Source organism: Anolis sagrei, chromosome 5 (assembly GCF_037176765.1).
Source record: "Anolis sagrei isolate rAnoSag1 chromosome 5, rAnoSag1.mat, whole genome shotgun sequence".
Lineage (NCBI taxonomy): Eukaryota > Metazoa > Chordata > Lepidosauria > Squamata > Dactyloidae > Anolis > Anolis sagrei.
The window spans coordinates 128,320,369-128,334,411 of record NC_090025.1 but is presented as its reverse complement, the minus strand read 5'-3'; the positions used below and the strand labels follow the sequence as shown (position 1 = coordinate 128,334,411).

General features: G+C 41.9%; 1 protein-coding gene across 2 annotated transcripts in view; it reads right to left on the bottom strand.

Moving 5' to 3' along the window:
• AASS (aminoadipate-semialdehyde synthase) overlaps window positions 1-588 on the bottom strand; it is a 41,610-nt gene extending 41,022 nt beyond the window's left edge. For both annotated transcript variants that reach the window (XR_010910032.1, XM_060777735.2), the window contains exon 1: window positions 471-588. The gene's annotated coding sequence lies outside the window, so the exon portion shown is untranslated. The remainder of the gene's footprint in view (window positions 1-470) is intronic.
• Window positions 589-14,043: the final 13,455 nt, after the last annotated feature.

Here is a 14,043-nt window from a genome sequence, read left to right as displayed (position 1 = left end):
AGCAACAGGACTAAGCTGAGGGCAACAGATGCAAGTGGGAGGAGGAGAGAGAACATTTTTAACATTTTTAAAAGCAGCTGGAAAAAAAGTGGAATGCTAAAGGAAGAACTTGGGCTGGATCCACACTGTGGAATTAATGCAGTTTGACCCCACGTGAACTGCCCTGGCTCAATGGGATCAAGGGAGGTGTAGTTTGGGGAGGCACTCTGTGGCAGAGAAGGCTAGAAACCTTGTAAAAACCCCAGGATCCCATAGCATTGAGCCATGGTAGTCGAAGTGGGGTCAAACTGCATGAATTGGGCAGTGTAGACGCATTCTATTATCAGAAGAAGGAGCTACAAGGGTGCCCTGGGATCCTAGGGGGGGCTCCATGGCCTAAGATGGAAATGCACCCCACTTTCCACCTTCATCCTCCTCTTCCTCATGGCTGGGTTTTCCTCCCTAAGTGAGGCATGGCCTCCTTTGCTTACCTCCAAGGCAGGCAGGCAGGCAGGCAGGCAGAGCCCGGCTTCTGGCGCCTCTTTTACGCAACAGCAAGCACCCGGCTGCTTCCCTTTCCCCCTCCCCCGCGCGCCCCCTCCCCTCTCTTCCCCTTTACAAGCCTATTCACAGAGTGGAGGGGCGTGGCTAAGGAACCCTCCCCCAACGACAGCCAATCCCGAGCCGTTGCGTCAAGCACCAACTCCTCCCCCCTCCGCCGACGCACGAAGCTGGCACGCAGAGGACTTCACCGCCCCTGCGTGCCAGCTTCGTGCGTCGGTGGAGGAGGGAGGAGTTGCCTCGTGAAGACAGCGGACTTTCCTAAACAGTAGGGAAGTTTGGTCCTCCAAAGGTTTCTCGGACTCCCATCAACCTTAGCTAACCATCATGGGAGTTGTAGTCCAATCTCTTGGGAAAGAAAACATTTACACAAAATCTTGTTGTTTTTGTATGCGTTTCAGTAGGGTTGTTTCTTCATTGTCATATAATCCAGTCTATGTTGTTGTTCATTCGTTCAGTCGTCTCCGACTCTTCGTGACCTTATGGACCAGCCCACGCCAGAGTTTCCTGTCGGCCGTCACCACCCCCAGCTCCTTCAAGGTCAATCCAGTCACTTCAAGGATGCCATCCATCCATCTTCCCCTTGGTCGGCCCCTCTTCCTTTTGCCTTCCACTTTCCCCAGCATAATTGTCTTCTCTAGGCACTCCTGTCTCCTCATGATGTGGCCAAAGTACTTCAACTTTGTCTCTAGTATCTTTCCCTCCAGTGAGCAGTTGGGCTTTATTTCCTGGAGGATGGACTGGTTGGATCTTCTCGCAGTCCAAGGCACTCTCAGCACTTTCCTCCAACAGCACAGCTCAAAAGCATCGATCTTCGCTCAGCCTTCCCTAAGGTCCAGCTCTCACATCCGTAGGTTACTACAGGGAATACCATGGCTTTGACTAGGCGGATCTTTGTTGCCAGTCTGATGTCTCTACTCTTCACTATTTTATCGAGACTGGACATTGCTCTCCTCCCAAGAAGTAAGCGTCTTCTGATTTCCTGGCCACAGTCTGCGTCTGCAGTAATCTTTGCACCTAGAAATACAAAGTCTGTCACGGCCTCCACATTTTCTCCCTCTATTTTCCAGTTGTCAATCATTCTTGTTGCCATAATCTTGGTTTTTTTTATGTTTAGCTGCAACCCGGCTTTTGCGCTTTCTTCTTTCACCTTGATTAGAAGGCTCCTCAGCTCCTCCTCGCTTTCGGCCATCAGAGTGGTGTCATCTGCATATCTGAGGTTGTTAATGTTTCTTCTAGCAATTTTCATCCCAGCCTTGCATTCATCCAGCCCCGCACATCGCATGATGTGTTCTGCATACAAGTTAAAAAGGTTGGGTGAGAGTATGCAGCCTTGCCGTACGCCTTTCCCAATCTTGAACCAGTCTGTTGTTCCGTGGTCAGTTCTGACTGTTGCGACTTGGTCCTTGTACAGATTCCTCAGGAGAGAGACAAGGTGGCTTGGGATGCCCATCCCACCAAGAACTTGCCACAATTTATTATGATCCACACAGTCAAAGGCTTTAGAATAGTCAATGAAGCAGAAGTAGATGTTTTTCTGAAACTCCCTGCCTTTCTCCATTATCCAGCGGATATTGGCAATCTGGTCTCTCATTCCTCTGCCTTTTCTAAACCCAGCTTGAACATCTGGCAACTCTCGCTCCATGTATTGCTGGAGTCTTCCTTGCAGGATCTTGAGCATTACCTTACTGGCATGAGAAATAAGGGCCACTGTACGGAAGTTGGAGCAGTCTTTCGCATTTCCCTTTTTTGGTATGGGGATATAAGTTGATTTTTTCCAGTCTGATGGCCATTCTTGTGTTTTCCATATTTGCTGGCAAATGGCATGCATCACCTCGACAGCATCATCTTTTAAGATTTTAAACAGTTCAGCTGGGATCCCGTCGTCTCCTGCTGCCTTGTTGTTAGCAATGCTTCTTAAGGCCCATTCAACCTCACTCCTCAGGATGTCTGGTTCTAATTAATTCACCACACTTTCAAAGCTATCCTCGATATTATTATCCTTCCTATACAGATCTTCTGTATAGTCTCGCCACCTTCTCTTGATCTCTTCAGCTTCTGTTAAGTCCCTGCCATCTTTGTTTCTTATCATACCAATTTTTGCCTGAAATTTACCTCCAATGTTTCTAATTTTCTGGAAGAGGTCTCTTGTCCTTCCTATTCTGTTGTCTTCTTCCACTTCCATGCATTGCTTGTTTAAAAATAGTTCCTTATCTCTTCTGGCTAACCTCTGGAATTGCGCATTTAACTGGGCATATCTCCCCTTATCACTGTTTCCTTTTGCTTTCCTCCTTTCTTGGGCTACTTCCAGTGTCTCAGCAGACAACCATTTTGCCTTCTTGGTTTTCTTTTTCTTTGGGACGTATTTTGTTGCCGCCTCCTGAACAATGTCTCGGACTTCTGTCCATAGTTCTTCTGGGACTCTGTTTACTAAATCTAGTCCTTCAAATCTGTTCTTCACTTCCACTGTATATTCGCTAGGAATGTTAGTGAGATCATATCTAACTGGTCTGTGTATTTTCCCTGATCTCTTTATCCAGTCTATACTGCTATATAATCCGGATCAAAGTAGATAATCTGGATTTTATATGGCGGTGTAGAAGAGGCCTGGGAATATAGGCCCCGTCTACATGTTATCAAAGTCTGACTTAGCCACGGTAGTCCACGCTCTGGTTACATCCCGCCTTGACTACTGCAACGCTCTCTACGTGGGGTTGCCTTTGAAGACAGCCCGGAAGCTCCAATTAGTCCAACGGGCGGCAGCCATGATACTAACAGGAGCGGGGCGCAGGGAGCACACAACTCCTCTGCTGCACCAGCTCCACTGGCAGCCAATATGCTACCGGGCTCAATTCAAAGTGCTGGCGTTGGCCTTTAAAGCCCTAAACGGTTCTGGCCCAACTTATCTATCCGAACGTATCTCAGCCTATCAGCCCAACAGGACCCTAAGATCTTCTGGAGAGTCCCTGCTCTCTATCCCGCCGGCTTCATAAGTGCGGCTGGCTGGAACGAGAGACAGGGCCTTTTCTGTGGTGGCCCCTCGGCTTTGGAACACCCTCCCTATAGAGGTACGATCAGCCTCCACGCTGATGGTGTTTCGGAAGAGATTGAAGACATGGATGTTTAAACAAGCATTCGGTTAATCCGTTGCAACGAATTTTGATGACTAAAGGACTGGTAATCATGGACGACGAATTTTGGATTGTGATTTTAGTTACAAGATGCATGGGATTATTATTGGTGGCCCAATAATTTGTATTGTATATGTGTTTTATGTTTTAAATTGAATACTGTTTTTAATTGTTGTAAACCGCAATGAGTCGCCGACTTAGGCTGAGATATTAGCGGTATACAAGCGTATAAATAAATAAATAAATAAATAATCCACATTATCTGCTTTGAACTGGATTATATGAGTCTACACTGCCATAATATCCAGTTCAAATCAGATAATCTGGATTTTATATGGCAGTGTAGAAGGGGCCTCAAAATACAGGCCCCGTCTACATAGTATCAAAGCGGAAAATCCACGTCTGTTTTGAACTGGATTATACGAGTTTACACTGACATATAATCCAGTTCAAAGCAGATAATCTGGATTTTATATGGCAGTGTAGAAGGGGCCTCAGAATACAGGTCCCGTCTACACTGCCATGTAATCCAGGTTATCAAAACAGATAATCCACATTATTTGCTTTGAACTGGATTGGAGGAGTCTACACTGCAGTCAAATCCATTTTAAAGCAGATAACCTGGATTTTATATGGCAGTTTAGAAAGGGCCTCGGAATACAGGCCCCAAGCATCTACAGTGCCTTGTAATCCAGGTTATCAAATCAGATAGTCCGGATTTTATAGTGCAGTTCAGAAGAGGGTGCAGATTAACTGCAGTGAACTGTCTTATATGGCAGTGTATACTCAGACCCCTTCTACACTACTATATAGTCCATATGATCAAAGCAGATAATCCACATTATCCACTTTGAACTTTACTATTTGAGTCTACACTGTCATTTAATCCAGTTCAACGAAGATAACCTGGATTTTATATGGCAGTGTAGAAGGGGCCAGGGAGAGCTGAGAAACAGTTCAGAACAAGCAGTCAACAACTCACTGGCTTGTATTGTATACAGACACAAGGAATCTTTAGACACAGGACATAAATGGCACACCAATAAATGCCTTTCTTAACTGATATATTTATGATGCCATCAGGACATAACTTCAGGTCCTGAACATCATAATTCATAAAGGACGTGGCTAATTCAGCAAAGCAGATAAACAGATGGGAATTTCTACTGCAAAGGAGGAGATATTAAACTTCCATCAGTGCCCTAATCCATCCCAAAGGGCAGTCTGTTCTTGCTTATTGACTGAAACAATCCCACAAAACAAAACAAAAAGCAAAGTACAATGTCCTTTGAGAGATTCAAATGGTCCTTAGGTATCCATGTGAGAGATCTTCTTCCAGCAACAAAGAGGCAAAAATATGAAACTGTCTTGGCAAGCTCCTGCACAGAAAACTTAAACATGTAACTGTTACCAAAACTCCCAGGCTAAGCTAGTTTATGGGCGTGGTCCAAACAATCAGCTTTTTGCTTTGCCTTTTTCAGTTAACACACTCACCAATTGATTTTTAAATGCTCCAACAAAGTTGCCATAAATCCGATTGGATCTACACTGCCCTATATACCAGGATCTGATTCCAGATTATCTGGTTATCCTAGATTATCAAGCAGTGTAGACTCAGAATCCAGCTCAAGGCAGATCTGAGATCAGATCCTGAGATATAGGACAGTGTAGATCCTGCTGTCATGATCTCTATCTCATGCCATCCAGCTATCAGCCATTCTAACATAGAGCACGTGGCCATGGGCCAGAAGGGAGGACAGGACATATGAGACACCATAAAACTCAATTGCCCCGAGGTGGGAGGATAGTGGGCTCTGGAATGTGGAAAGGGGGAACCTCCAGGTGCCAGGACTCTTGAGTGATTTATGATATTGTAGCTAGGCCTATATAGATAGTCAGTAGTGCAAGACTCTTGTATTCCGAACAATAAAGAGGAATGGTATCTTCAGCCTATGTGCGTCTTGGCATGATCTTTCTTTCAAGAGAAGACTTATCCACAGCAGCACAGTGGGAGCTGAGAAACCTTACACCAGCCTCAGAAATGACATGAAGGCACACACAGCAGAAACAAATCCTGTTGCTACATCTCTCCTTCCTCATTCCGTACAGTTTGGCCCACAGATAGCTCTTGCTTGGGGGTCACTATTGTCCTTTGTAGGGAATGTTTTTTCCCTCTTTTCCAATACAATCAAATCAATAAACTATAAGAAAAGGTGAGTGGTAGAAATTGTAATCACCCACAAGGTCCTCTTTTGATGTGATTTCCCCTTCTCCTGCTTTTCTGTAATATTTCTTCGTACAAGAGTCCAAATCAAAGTAATCATTTCTCATTAGCTTTTTTGTTGCTATGGAGTATTCATTATCTCAAGACACCCAAGGCATGGAAAAGCGACACCGTGATATGATCAAGATAATATGAGCTTTTTTGTCGCTGCTTCCCTATTGGCTCACTGGCACGGCTCTATAATTTCTGGTAAATGCCCACCCGCTGAGCAACTATGCGAAGAATCTGAAATATAGTCTCTTCCACTAGAAATAAAATAGTATAAATAAGTCTCAATGAGAATTAATCATAGCGAGGCAGAATTAGATCCTTGCAATTCCAGGAAGACTTCTGTGACTTGTGAGAATTTTTGTAGCACATTTGATAGTATGGAAACAGGGAATTTGGGCACAACATGGAGTCACACAATAAGTTGGTAGTCAATGTAAGGGTCCAACAGGGAATTGCTTTAAAGCAGGGCAGTCTGTTTATCCATCGTGCCCAGTACAACCCTCTCTTGTGCTTTTGGGGCCTTTCATCGAATAATCTTTCCTAATACTTTAGTTGGAGATTCAAAAACCTGATACTGGGACTTTGTCTTTACTTGAATAGAACAATACAAGAAGAGCTATATTAAACCAAACCAAACACCATCTAATCTACCATTCTGGTCACACAATGGCTAGCTAGTTACTTATCGGAAGTCTACCAACTTTAAACAAACATATCTCCCTTTTTCTTCAGAAAGACAGAATAATTTATCACATAAGCACCCCAATGTGTTTTGCTATTGTAATTACAACATTTTCTGTCTTTCTCTCACATTCTCCATATCAGTGGTTACCAACCTGTGGTCCGTGGACCACCAGTGGTTTCCAAGAACAAAAATATGGTCTGTGGCCTCATTGAGAGCAATTGGTCTCACGAAACCCTCTTATAGTGCCGAGGCAATAGGGATGTTGGGAGGGGAGAGGCTGACTACCCATGAAAGATTACTATTACCTCATTAGCTCTAAATTATTAAATGTGGTTGTCTGTGGGAGACCAAATGGTGATTGTTGGATGGCATATGTTCTGTATCAGAAACTAGAGCTGATGTGGTCTATCCAAGGCAATTTTCTGAATCAGCACCCCACATTTATTTATTTATTTCCTACATTTGTAAACCGCCCTTCTCAACCCCGAGCGCTCTCACAGATACTATAAAAACATACATACAGTAAAATAACATACATTAAAACTAGAGTTAAAAACATATCAATATTTAAACACATTATTAAAACCACGCAATCCGGAACATAGTCAAAAAGCCATTCCAGTCATTATTGCACAAATAATCAAACCAAATCTAAATTTGACCAAAAACTGATTCATAACCCTTTTGGCACTAACGTTGGATAGTGGTCCCTGGTCAAAAAAAGGTTGGCAACCACTGTTCTATATAAATGATAGTATTTCTGATCTCTTGTTGCTAAGAAGTGTAACATGCATCCACAAGAGGGCACCAAATTTTGGGTTTTGTTGTAGCGCACAAAAACAGCAATTAGCAAAAACAAGTCATCTCAATATCTTCAACAAGTCCCAATGGATTACTTCTTATTCACTCAAAAGTTAAGCAGGATTTTAAAAGTGTGGTTTATTCTCATGACTGCATGCAAACAAGTCTGCAACTTTTTACTTTTCATAACTGATGATACAGGGAAAGTGTGTTTTAGTGCATGCTGTTGTATTACATAGAGAATATGGCTTATTATTACTAGACTTTTCAGAGTATTAAAAGTACTGAAAATGAAGGGACCACATTAGGCATCTACTGTATTTGGATTCCAAATAAATGACATTCATGCAAACAGTGACCTGCAGTAATTCAACCCAAACCCACCAAAACAAACAACAAACAACAGCCACTAGAAATTCTACTTGTGTGGAGAAACCGAATCAAGGCTAGCTTTATACAATCTAAATTGCTTACATACTCATTTTATGGCTTGACTTAGTAGTGTTCAAAATGTTAACAAACCTGAAATTACATGGGTAATTTGTTTTATTTGTTGCCGATATCCCTATGCCAGTACGTTGAAAACCTGCCGACAAAAAATCTGCAGACAAAAATCAGTACATCTATCTATATAAAAATGCTCTGTGCATAATGAGTACCTTAAAAACAAAAGAACCAATGAATGAAATCACACCAAATTTGGCAACAAAACGTTTCACCACACAAGGAGTGACCATCACTCAAAAAAGTATGATTTCTTCATTTGGGAGTTGTAGTTGCTGGGATTTATAGTTCACCTACAATCAAAGAGCACTGTGAACTCCATCAACGATGGAATTGAACCAAACTTGGCACACAGAACTCCCATGACCAACAGAATATACTGGAAGGGTTTGGTGAGCATTGACCTTGAGTTTGGGAGTTGTAATTCACCTACATCTAGAGATCACTGTGGACTCAAACAATGATGGATCTGAACCAAACTTGGCACAAGCACTCAATATCCCCAAATATGATCACAGATGGAGTTTGAGGGAAATAGACTTTGACTTTTGGGAGTTGTAGTCACTGGGATTCACAGTTCACCTACAACCAAAGAGCATTCTGAACCCCATGAATGACAGAATCAGGGCAAATGTCCCACACAGAACCCCCATGACCAACAGAAAATACTTAAGGCCATCCAGTCCAATTCCCTTCATCGGGGCAAGAAAACGTAATCAAAGTCCTCCTGACAAAGAGCCATCCAGCCATAGATTATATAGATAGATAGATAGATAGATAGATAGATAGATAGATAGATAGATAGATATAGATATGATTCACACACAGAGAGAGATATAGTATAGATTTGAAAGGGACCCTTAAAGAAGGACAATGATATCTTTCATATTCAAGGGTAGGCAAGCTAGGCACTCTCCACATCAACACTGATAAAGAAACAGCAAGAAATACTGTTTACCCACAAGCATAAAGACATTACATATATTAGAAACCAACACTTTCTCATTACTTTATTTTCCAGATCAACAGACTGGGCCACAGCAACATGTGGCAGGGGACAGCTAGTAAAATTATAAAACTAAACAAGGAGTCTCACCCTTGATGTTGCCATTAGGATTCCCGGTTCTTGGGGCCTGCCCCTATTGTGTGCTGAATTTTTAGTGAAAACATTGTTTAATTTATTAGACATGAAAGTAATATAGTTGTAAATCAAGAAATAGCTTCCTAAGATCTACAGAGATACCTGCAGGAACACCTCAGCAAGCGAAAGTCTAAAAGTGGCAGGTTAAAACCCGGAACCTCAATCAGTGGCTGATACCAGATGAGAAACTCCCTCCTGGGCACACAGGAGGCTGGGCGACTTGGAAGGTACTGAACAGATTGCACTCTGGCACCAGCATTTGAGCAGATTTCTTGAGCGTGTGGGATGAAGTCCTAAGAGAGTGCTATATGAGTTTCAGATGTCTTAAATAATTCATCTCTATGTTAACTCCAATTTCTGTTCAATCAATCATTACATGACCCAACCAAAACAAATTCTTGGTGTCTTGTTTAGGCTTGTTACTAGGGTTGTTTGGGGCACTGATTCAGAAAACTGCATTGGATCGATCACATCCGTTTCTTGAATATGGTTATCATTACTTTCTATGAATGAGCAGATGGTGACTGGTAGATAGCATCTCAAAAACTGGAACTGATAAGTGGAACTTGGTGCCATTTTTGGAATCAGCAAGTCATATATACCCAGGGCTAACATTTGAGACACCAAAATGTGGGTTGGCTAATGGCTAGTATTATTTTTGTGTCATATGCTTTTGCCTCCAGGAATGCTACATTTGGAAAGTCGAGCTCAACCATGGAGTTTGTGGTGGCAGCAGGTAATGTCCTTTTCCATTGTGCATTTTATAAGTGTCCCTTCTCATTGGAGGGGAAGATCATTGTTGACATTAAGAAGGAGAAGTTAGACCATTCTCTCTAATAGGTGAGACTAAGGAAAGTACAAAAGCTTCGTCCTGAGATGAGACTGAGATGAGTGAACCTATGCTGCTGATGCTACATCTAGCCAATAAATGCCCATGTTGTGCTGGTAAGACTGAGGGACAAAGAACCCTTCTCTCAATATAAATGAAACTGAAGATGTTAGTCTTGTCTAGAATAAACAAATATATCTTTTCTAGATTACTGTAATGTGTCACAGTGTCTTTGTGTTTCATCTACAGATGATCTAAGATGTGTAATTTATTTATAATGTAAATGCAATATATAGATTATGACAATGCAATAAGATGCCTATAATCCTATTCAAAATGAGCAGTTTGTATAGGTTCTCCATTTTTATAAAATAATCTAAAATATTATTAAATAGATGGGTCATTCCCTCTATGAGATATCCTAAAAGTCCAATTCTAAACTGTGCTTAAACAGAGTGGAGATGCTACATCTGCTACATCTGCTTCTTTGGACTATACTGTTATTCATGAGCCAGGAGCCCAGATGACTTGCAAGTGAAAAAATGAACCAACAGATACTGGCTAGCTAAACTAAAAAGAAGAAGCAAGGAATCCTCTGTCCCTCAAGCTTAAATTATATAAGTGAAGCCTGCTACATCACTCTCTTCACTTATCCCATGTTGATGGATAGTTGGGTAAAATGGGAAACCTAGACTTTTTTTTTCACTTGGGTCCAAAATCTCCCTAGGAGTCTTTAGCAGATACCAGTCCTATGGAAAAGCCCTCACAGATGAGGAACCAATGAGCAATTGCCATACACAAAGGCTGCCTTTTGACTTTCCTACATAATAAAGCAATGCTTTCTGTCGCCACATCTTCAACTTGAAATTCTCCAGAAGATTAATAAGTCAAATCCACCACTCCTGTCTGATTCGCAACTGGACTTCTCACCTATTTGCCTGTGGCAGATAAGCATTAGCTCCCAAGTACCTGGACCAGAAAAGTTTTATCAGTTGGAAATGAAATGTCAGTACCTTTCTATGCCACCACTATTCCACAAATGGCTAATGTGAGATTGACTTAAAGAAAAGGCTGTCTATATAGTGCTCAAATTACAGAGTTGGTTGAATGATGTCATTTTATGATGGTCTTTGGTGTCACACTTCCCCAGAATTTGACAACAGCTATCATTATAGTCTCATCTTTAATGGCAGGAACAGTCACCTTGTTTGGTGCAAATGCTCTTGTAGCATCACATAGCCTTTCAATCACACAAAGTAATCTGACAGGAAAGTATTAGTCTCTTCCTGGCCCACCACTCACCTTTCCCAAGGGAAAGGGGGCATTTGATTCCTTGGACATCTCCTGTAAATATCGACTGCCTACTGGCAAAGGAGGAGGCTGTTGTCAAAGTTACTTCACGCGACAGCATAAACCTAACAATTTTTGAGCTGTCCGTCTCCAGCCATCTTGACTAATAGAGACTGCTCCATAGAGTGCCAACAAGAGGATACTGGTGTAAGTCTAGTTGCTCCCCTGTTTTATTTGTTTTTGGGGTCTGGTTTCCTATCTACACTTCAGGGGTACACTTAATCCTAGAACTGTGTCAAATATTTTCCATTGCATAGATGATGGAAGGGAGGCAGCAGAACTAGTTGCTGGAAGTCTCACAAGATACCTTTTGACTTCCAGTTAATACACTATGGACTTGTCTACACTGATGGAACAAAGTCTATTTGGCACCATATTATCGCTGTTTGCACTGACCCTGGAATTGCCACACACATCATAGACAGATCACTGTATGGGCACACATCTTCCCCTCCCAAACCCATCTCACTGTTAAAAAACAGTCCATATTTCTAATTCTTTGCATTACTTTTGACCACATGGCATGGACACTGCACTATTTTTTTCATTATGCATGCAGATAGTTGTATGTTCTGTTAAGCAGAAAAATGTTAATTACTAAAATGATGATATGTAAATATCCACACACACAAACACTTCTTTTAACTTTTAAAAAAAATTCAATCTGGGAAAGAGCCACTTGCTGACAGGGATGTCTATCTCCCACTAACTAGTTCTGTCAAAAATGTCAGTGTGGCCTGAAGCTACGTGGAGGGTCATCCACACACCAACAAATCCTGGTTTTCTGTAAAACTCTAGGGTAGCAAGGCCTTTTGAACCAAATTAAAGCCCAAAAAAGTACATTGCAGGCAAATCATCATTGATGATTGTCCGGATCAGAGTTCCTACAAGGAGAATACAATTTTCTTAATTCATGTAAAGAAGTCCACGAGAACACTTGCATTGTGGTGAATGGGGTGAAATTGGTAGTGGCAGCAAAACCTGAATGGAGATCAATTATGGATGTCTAGAGATGTCCTGGTGGACAAGAACAGAGAAATCATTTAGCCCCCAACTTCAGCTTTAAGAAGGTAGAAAAGCTATAGATCAGCTAAGTTGAGTCAAATCAGGGAACAGTATGCTATAAATTCCAATAGAATCACATATAGGCTTATATTTATAGTGTTGGATACTCCCCCCCCCCCCCCGTGCCATCCCCACTACCTCCCTTTAGACTGCCTTCAGATGATCTCATGGGTTGAGTTGGGTTTTAATAACTACTTGTATGTGGTTTTTAGCCTAGATTTTTAACACTGTTGATGTTTGAAGTATATAATCCCTTGAGTTTGGCGTGGATGTGCGGGACGGGGTCCTCCTGTTATGATCTGGTCATCAACCGTAATAAAGTTTACATACTTACAATAGAATCAGTTATACTTTTCTCTCATTATCCAAATGTTTTGCATGCAAGATTCTCTTTCTCTCTCTAATAATTTTCAGAGTGAAAGGCGGTAAAATGAATTATGAAATCCACAAATCCATATAAATCACATCAAAAAGTGTCACATGAAGATCTAAAGATTATATGTGGGAATAAGACCTGATCAAAATGCAATGCAGCATCAGGAATAGATTGAGGTTTAGTCAGCCCAAAAGAATGGAAATGTCTGGAAAGGAAGTAGAGACTTCATTGCATGAAAGCAGGGAAAAGTGAAGGGAACTGTCTTCTTTTGTTTCCTACTGTGCCTTTCTGTCTTAAAGGATGGCAGCCATCCCATTACCTTTCCCTGTTTCCATCTGGCTTCTCTCCAACTTCTTTCATGGTCTATCAAAAACGGAGTCTTACCTCTGTTTCTTTGCACTGCCACAATGGAGTCCCATGGGCAACCACCAGAAATGGCCTCCGTGGGACTCCATTTAGGCAGTGCAGAGAAACAGAGATAAGACTGTGTGTGATGAAGTCCTGGGTGCTGAGCAAACATCTCTAGAGAGAGTATTCCATTACTAGAAACGATACCACCAGAGAAAAGTACACTTCCATGTACACACACACACACACACACACAAAGCTTACCAAGTGCAGGATTTGGAGCAGGGCCTCCTCTGATGGAGAGCTCAGGCAAGTTCCTTTTTTGGAACTACATATCCCAGAAGCTCTTCACTTGTCTGATGGATAGCTCTTTTCCCAGCTCTGCTCTAATCTTGGCACACTAGCAGGATTTGTGGCCTTATTAGTGAGGTCAGCTCCCCAGCAATCTGCATCTACAATCCAGACCTTGGTGTTACAGAGAACACTTAAGATGTCAACAGAGCAATAGCTTTGAATGGTTCACTTTCAGAAATTCATGCTACTAGGAGAGGCAAATAGCTTAAAATAAGAGCACTGTGGGAAATAAACTAAAGGAAAAGTTCCTCCTGACTCTCCCATGGCCTTCTAAGGCTGAATTTATCCAACCCAACAAATATTCAGATTCAGTATGACTTATCCAGTGAATAAGGACCTACGGTACATCTAATTGTTAGTCCCGACCAAACTGAACCCATTGTCTCAATCGCCAAATGATAACTCAAAACACTTGCGTAAATCCTATTGATTCAATTGGTTTGCTTTGGTTTGGTCTAGAAATTCAATTTAGGAATCCTGTGGCCTACTAACTGTTGTGTTACAACTCCCATTGGCAATAGCTAGTACAGCCAATGGTATGGAACGCGGAGAGCAGCAATCTAAAAACATCAAGTGGAAGCCATAATTCTGACTCCTAATTTAGATCTTGCAAAGTTTATTTCCTTCCACTGCAACCCACAGAA